The following is an 8,162-nucleotide window of genomic DNA, read 5'->3' as shown; positions in this document are numbered from 1 at the left end:
AGATTCCTTCCAGCTAGTATCCTCTGCTTTAGGGTGAGGAAAGGGAGGAATTTCTCACAACGGCATTAATAATGGAGGAAACCAATGTTGAGGGTGCAGAAGTGGATCATCACAACATATTGATCCCGGAATGAGCATGGTTAAAAGAACTGAGGAAAAGGAAAGGAGGTCAATTTTTAGAAAATCAAAAATGCAACTTTATTTCTGCATTGATCTTGAGTTACTGATTTGGAATCTTATAAATTCAGCATGACTTTTGCTTCCCCAGGCAGGGCCTCATGGGCTTGTGGTGTTTCTGCACTCATGATTGGTGTGCAGCCCTGCATGGGTCACACATAGAATGTCCTGTGGCTGCCCTGGGCCCTGGGTGTGTGAGGCTGTCCCTCCTTATCTTGCACTTTGGAGGCTGTGATGCTGGAATGTTCTTGTCTGAGCCCTTAGTGACATGGGCCCTTTCTGACACTTGCACCTTACACCTGACATTGCCTCCTCTGATGCAGTTCATTTGCATCACTGCAAATGTTGTTCATGCAAATGACTTGACTCAGGATTGGGACCCAATCTGGCCAAGAGCAGATGGTCCCTGGAACCTTGTTATCATTGGACACGGATGAAATCATAGTGCTTAGGGCTGCCAAATAAAGGAAATGTGCATACCTCACTAAGACTCTATACACTCGTCCTTGGAGATTACATCCTGTGAGAGATGCATAAACACAGTCTCCTCCTTTCTTCCTTTTCAGGCACCTGAGAATGGCATCAAAGTAGACATGGTTTCATGTCTCCCCATCCCACACAGCCTTACCTGTGGAAATTTGTACAGTTCCAGCAGTGTTCCAATCTGGGCAGAAATTGCACATGTTGTTCCAGTAAGGGCTGCTAGAGACTTGCTCTCTCTCCTACAGGTGTAATTTGGGTTGTCTTTGCGCAGCCCTGAGACCCAAATGAGGGAACTCTCCAGTGCCTTCTGTTCATTGTGCAGGACATTATAGAGATCAACTCCCAGAGATATGTTGGGTAAAAGATGGGAGTTTCTGTTGATTTCCTCAATGGCAAAAACCAAGGCCAGAACATACTGCTAGTTCTTGTACTGAAACCTGCTGAGAGGGATGGGGCTCCTTAGGGAACAGACTCAAACCACAATTATCTTCAAATCCAATGCAATCACTTAATTAAGGAAGAATGCCCAGCCAACTCACTCCATCTGTGGCAACAGCTCTCCTGAAGCCTTAGAATTTATAGCTAAATCAAGTAACATCACCGGGGCTCTGGAACATCCTTAGTGAATTCCACACACATGGAGAAAAGTGATTAAGTTTATGAGAAAAGTTTAATGAATGGAAAAGCAGATCACATTCAGAGTGCGTTTTGTAAATGGTTCTTTGGTTCAGGATCCAAAATGCTTGTTCATTTGAACACATCATCAAATGCTTCAGAGAACAGCAATAATATCAACATGAGATTGGAGGTAGCGCTGGGGAGGAAGAGTAATTACAACTGAAGGCTCTGGGACAAGCAGAGAAGCATGGCGTCTGTGGGTTGAGAATGGTGCAGCAGAAGGCAGGCAATCAAACTGCCTAACCTTCGGCCCCATCAAACCTGTGTATCTGCCACCATCAACAACCAGGCAGCTAGGATGAGCTTCAGAGCTCCCATGAAGGAGGAATCACCGTAAGGCAGGCACATCCGGGAGAAGTATGAAGGAGTTAAAACTGAAAACACTTAGGAGTCTAAGAGACAGCCTTGTATGGTGTAAAAATTGAAAATGTGATTACAAAAACTGACTAAAATATAACATAAAGAGAAAATATTATACAAAAGTGGCCATGTGGTTTCAAGAGGACATCTGAGAAAAAAATTCCAAATATCCACCAGGCCTGGAAGAATTTACATGGGGTGTTGCATGCACGCCAACTTGCCCAGGAACAAGGTTTCCTGAGCTGGTGTGAATGGAGAGCAGAAGGCGAGAAGAAAAGCATTCAGCCTCTCGTCCTGCAATGAGAACAAGCTCTCCCTCCAGCATCCAGGTGCCTGAAGCTTCGGGGACACATGAGCTGAGCTTGACATCTGCCCCCAGGAGAGTCACCCCAGACCTTCCCTGACAACACACGTGTCATCATAAATAACATGTCAATTCATTTGAAAATTAGATGAAATTCACAAATTGCCAGGAAAATGAAAGTTACCAAAACTGTCTCAAGAAGAAATGAGAAATCTGAATAGTCCCATATCTAAAGAAGAAACTGAATCCATAGTTTAAAACATTCCCACATTTCATCGTGGCCAACACCTCTGCTGGCAAATTCCACCAAACATTCAGGAGAGAAATAATACACATTGAGTCTAGCTCTTCCACAGAACAGGAAAAGTGGGAAAAACTTTTTGATTCATTTTATGAGAATAGCTTAACGTTGCTACAAAAATCTTACAAGGTCATTACAGGAAAGGAAATTTACAAGCCTCTTTTTTTCTGGAACTAAACTCATGTATTCCTAAAAAAAATTAACCTTCCAAATCCAGCTATATTTTTGAAGGAGGCCACATCATGACCAAATTTCCTTTATGCATTGCCATTCAGTGTGCTACTTCCTGAAAAAGGAGAAATAATAATCTGGGTAACTGTGATTATTATCTATTATATACATCATGTATAATCTACTGTAAATAGAACTGGTCATGTTCTGTTTGTTGGCCTGGGTGTTGTTAACACATGTGTACACTTTTTGATAACTTATCAATCTTTACACTTGGATTTGTGCTCTATTCTGATTGTATGTCATATTCCAACAAATATGTTTATTAAAAAGAGAAAATGAAAGCACAACAACGAATGAAAACCATAACAGTTATCCAATTGAGAAGTGCCCAGAGGACTAACCAGAAAGTTTGGGGAAAACAAACCGAAACAGACCTAACAAGTTAAAAAGCAGAGATATTTAGAGTCAATACAAACCGGAAATTTACCTTATTGAAGGTGAAATTGTAGAGATACACACATGTGCATGTGAGTATTCTATCATGTATACATAGATGTATATGATATACATAGGTACATGCATTATATATATGTATGAGTGTTTGTGGACACACATGCACATATGCGTCTCTCTATATATATAACTTATAGGGGGTATATATATGTGTGTGTGTGTGTGTGTGTGTGTGTATCTATACATATACATACAGCTGCTCTGGCGAGGGAGGGAGGGACAGATGTTTACTGACCACCTACAAGGTTTCTCAAACTTAATTTTTCCAACATTTGAAATGTCAATTTTTAAACTTAATGTATGTTTCAATAATACATTTGCATTTTAATGTGCTATACCAGTATAATCTCAGCATTTTTAATTTGTTCATTAATGGCAGAATTCTCCAGCTTGTATGCATTCTCTTGATGCTGTGATGTAATAGGCTGGGCGCTGACAGCCTCCCTTTTGTATTCCAGAGGTTGTGTGAAACCTCAAGTTTGTGGTCTCTCTCTGGCCTGCGGATTTGGACTAAGTTTCTGCACGTGCTCACTAGCTGTCCTCCAAAATTCACTCTAACCACCACTGTTGGGAGCATACACAGGGAAGAAGCCCTAGGGTGGAGGTGTGTGTATGTGAGGCACGCAGAGCACTGGGGGTGCCTAAAGGCCAGCTGGGGAGATCCATGGGTGAGGCATACTCCACAAGTCATGGGAGACTTCTTGATGGAGTGCTCAGTGCAGTTAACAGGATCCACATCCTTTAAAGCCCTCTAAGTGTACCTAGCTGCCAATGCCCCCAAACTCTTCAACCCATCCACACTCATATTTTTGTGCTCCAACAGAGGGCTGGAACTTCTCTTCTTGAAACCTGGACTTCCACAAAGGCCCTCTCCTCTGTGTGTCATGATCTAAGACAGTGTTTTCAGGGGTTTCCATGCAGCAGCTGAAAGGAGCTTGAGCTGGTTTACAGGCCACTGCAGGGTCCAGAGCTGGGACCGAGGTCTGTCTGCCTATTACCAGATGCATGGGTGGGTGAGACTCCTTCTGGGTCCCTTGGCATATGGTGCTGGATCCCACTTCTCCCACAAAGGCACTTTTGTCTATGGATGGATGCCAAAGCATTGTTAGTGCAGGAGTAGAAAAACAGAAGGTGTCTTATTCCACCATGATGCTGATGTCACTCTCCTTCTTCGAATTACAGAGATTCAAATTTGACTCAGTTTTTCAGGAGCCTGCTACTTGCCTACAATTCTCTACAACCTCAGACCCTCCCAGACCCACTCTATGAAGGACATAGAAAGAATGTTCTCAGATCTACTTACAAGGGCCAGGCAAATAAAAGCCAACAAATTGGTTCTGGTTACTCTGCTGGGAACAGAGGGCAGTGGACGTCTCATACATTCTGGTTTGGAAGCAAGACTACTTGTTCTCTGTGGATGAATAAACAACAAGAAAAGAGAGCCTGTGGTAGGTAAATACATGATTGATTTATCTGAAAAGCTCATCTCCTCCCCTTCAACTTGAAGGTTAGTGTAGGGCGAGAGCACGGGTAGTTTCCACTGTTCACCTTCTCCCTTAATATTCAGAACAGAGAATCAGTTTTATTTTGGGTGGCAATTCAATAAGCTAAAAGATAAAATTCCTAACCCCTCTTGCAGATAAGAGTGACCAGACCAAATTCAGGCCAATGATGTGTGACAAGAAGTATGGAGTGGGGGTTTGTGGAGGCTGCACAGATGGAACTGACATAGATGGGAGGTTCAGCATTAGATACATGTGACACCAATCCACAGGTGTCGTAGGTATTATCTCATATACACCTGACGATGTTCCTAGAAAGCTGTTTTTAGCACCATCTCCATTGTGCAGGTTGGGAGACTGGGGAGATCTTGAGAGGCACAGTGGCTTTTCCAGGACACAGAACTGGTAGGATAAAAGAGGTGTGACTTCAGCTCTGTCTCCTCAAAGCTGGCCACTGGTTCCACTCCCAAGGAGCTGTGGGGAGGGTGGTGATGGATATTTGTGTACAGTGATGGAGATGACATGGGCAAGGAGGGAGAGCAGCCAACAGCCTAGCGGGGGCTTTGGGTGGGTCTGATTGAAGGAAGGGGCCAAGTAATAGAACCTTGAAGAAGTGACCTCACTTCCTTGGTGACAGCCCCCAACAGAACTTAGAACTCTGGTTACCAGGCACCCACATTGTAACCACAGCCTCCTGTCCGGTTCATTTGAGTGGAGACACTCGACACAGCAGGATGTTCTCGTGTTGTCCCGTGACTTTCCGAGGCTCTGGCTCCCGGAAAGCCAAGAATGAGAGCATGTTAAGTCGCTTTAGACATTGGCTCAGCCCTCACCTCGAATGTCTGTGGCCTTTTGGCAGGAGGAACCATCAGGTAACAGCGTAGCCCAGGGCAGGCCACTCTAGATCAGGCCACAACTGTGATCCCACATGGACAGCCCCACACTCCTTGACCCTCAGTGTGTGTGTGTGTGTGTGTGTGTATGTGGGAGGCGGAGTTAGAGAAGGTAGTATGAGGAGGAACCACCCTGAGCAGGAGCAGGTAGCTAAATGGTGGAGATCTGGTGGTGTGTCATGTTCATACTGAAGATCTCGGCTGCAGGAGAGGATGGTGAGTGCTGGGGACCAAGCTCTTCTACCCACATGTGAATCCCAGGCCGTCGAGGTGTCATCACATTCCTTCCCTGATGGAGACTATGCAGATGCCCCTCTGTGCCTGAACTGTGGTGGGGTTTCCCTCTGTGGCAAAGTCCAGGCAGGCCTCTGATGCCTCCTGGCCTGACTTCTGGGCACTGTCACTGCAGAGCTGCACCCAAGTGATGGTTGAGGAGCTGGTAGATGGTTTCCAGTTCGCCATCTCCCTGGAGAGGACACAGGTGCACCAGTCCATCAATGAAGAGGGCTGGTTTGAGGTGAGTGTGGGTGCAGAGGGGTCTTCATACCCAGGACTCTGAGATGACCAAGGCACTACTAGAATGCAGACTCAAATCTGAGTCTCCGCTGGAACCCCCCAGGGTTTTCTCATTAGAGTGCTCCACAGTCCCACTCCCAAAGGAATCTGGACCTCCACTCCTTCCCACCAGCTACACAGGAGGGTAGAAAGTCACCTCAATCCTCCTGCTGGTTCACCATGATGTCATTGAGTGTATGTACCTCCTCCTCTCCCTCAGTGTGAGGATGAGTCCACCGTGAATTTCAATGAGGCCTGCAGGATGCGGGCCCTCCATACAGGCATGATGGAGAAGCTGACAGAGTCCATCGCACCAGCTTTCCTGAGGAGGAACATCTCTAGCTTCACCACCTTCATGGTCAACTACTCGGCCTTAGACACATCCCACCAGGTCCTGGACCAGCTGTTTACTAGGTGAGTGCCCACTCCCTCCTCAACACAGTGGTGACTGTGCCCCCTGCCAGCTGTATGTCCTGGGAGTGTCACCAAATCTCTCTGAGCCTCAGTTTGCTCCTCTGAAAAGTGGGGTGGGAGAGGATAAATTTCATGGTGATCTTGCAGGAACTAATGGGATCAGCCATGGTGGGTGCTTACCTGGTGCCTGGCTCTGCAGAGAGGGCTGTGGACGTGCTGTGGTTGTTCATGGTGTTTATTTCTCTCTTCCCCGTGAAAAGTAGTCTGCCTCACCCATGTCTGAGATGCGGCCTTTCTGAGTTTGGAAAAGCACATGGAAACCACCCTGTCAAGGAGTTGGAGATTCCATCCAGCTGGTCCTGGTCCTGGTCCTTTTCCTTGGGGTAGCCAGTCAAGGATCTCTGGGGCAGCAGAGAGGCCCTAGGCCCACTCAGGTGTCTGGGATGGTTCTGGGTGGATTACATTCATTCAACCATGTAGATTAAGCACCTACTGCATGCAGGACATTTGGAGACAGTAAACCCAGTGAATGAAGGAGACACAATGTGTGGCCTCAATTTCCATCTGAGAGTCAGACATTGACATTCGACATCATTCGCAGGTCTTGTCATCCACCGTCCATCCCAAGGGATGCCCTCATAGCCTCCTTTACCTCTGAAGGCATCTCCCCTTATTCCAGCCAGGAGGGCAGAGCGCAGGACCACCTAAAAAAGTGAGTGGTCTTTGGGTGCAGAAGGACGGCCTCCTGTCTCTAAAGAACAAGCTGTCGGGGGAGAGATGGAGGCTGTGGCTGAGGGGAGCCTGTCAGAAGCCGCATCTCACGCATCTTTTGATTCCCATGGGAAGGCAGAGGCCCGGTGGCTTCCACTCCAGGAGGACAGGAGTCAAAGAGCTATGGATGGGTGTCAGGACCCCTGGGAAACAGAGGGGTGGCTGGGCTGAGTTCTCCCCTAGAAACCCATTCCCACCACAGACCCATTTGAATCTGCCTCCCCTTCTCCACATCTACCTCTTCTGACCACCGCCTCCAGGCCCAGAACAGGAGGTGTGTGAGCAACCTGGTCACACATCTGTCTCAGTGCTCAGTCCAGTTGCACAAGTGCATGGAGGGCTGGGGTGGGCTGTGTCCCAGACCTTCAGGAGAAGAGTGTCAGTGGGAAGAGAGTCACAACAGACTCTGTGTCAACCTGCTGGATAAGCAGGCCTGCCACTGCCAGGACAGCCTCACAGGGGTCAGGGCTGCCATGTGGCTCTCACCTGGATGGAGAGGGGCAGGCATAGGGTCCAGTCACAAGCCAGGGTGCCTTGGGTGAGAAGCGTGGAGGGAAAGACCAGGCCTCTGACTCTGTTGCCCAATTGCCTCCCCCAGTGCCATCTCTTCTCTGGTGGGAACCTGCCCGGACCCAGGGGAGGATTTCTGCGAGCTCCTGCACTATCTCTGCTTCAGCATGAAGCTGGCCTCTCTGCATCTCAGCTTGCCTGGCTCGGGGCTGCAGGGCCACGCCTACCTTCTCCAGGTCCAGCTGGAGCATCCACGGCCCATTGAGGCAGAGCTGGAAGGTGAGGCGACTGCAGTCTCGGATGACAATTTGTAGAATGTTCAGAGGCTTGGTTCACTTCAAGGCAGTGGGGTCTTTCCTGGCTTTGACAGGCACAGGGGAAGTCAGCTACTTGAGTGACACTGTTTCTTTCTCCTCCTGCAGTACCATCTCCAGAGCTCCCTCCAGCTCCAGCACCAGAGCAAGGGCCAGCTCCACGGCTAGATCCAGCTCCAGCTCTAGTTCCACTACCTGTGCTAGAGCTGGAGC

General features: G+C 47.8%; 1 pseudogene; it reads right to left on the bottom strand.

Moving 5' to 3' along the window:
• LOC131402237 (adhesion G protein-coupled receptor E1-like) overlaps positions 1-8,162 on the bottom strand; it is a 637,417-nt pseudogene that overhangs the window by 538,855 nt on the left and 90,400 nt on the right.

This window comes from Diceros bicornis (genome assembly GCF_020826845.1).
Source record: "Diceros bicornis minor isolate mBicDic1 chromosome 35 unlocalized genomic scaffold, mDicBic1.mat.cur SUPER_35_unloc_1, whole genome shotgun sequence".
Taxonomy (NCBI): Eukaryota; Metazoa; Chordata; class Mammalia; order Perissodactyla; family Rhinocerotidae; genus Diceros; species Diceros bicornis.
The sequence above is the reverse complement of the archived record's forward strand: the minus strand, read 5'-3'. Positions and strand labels throughout refer to the sequence as shown.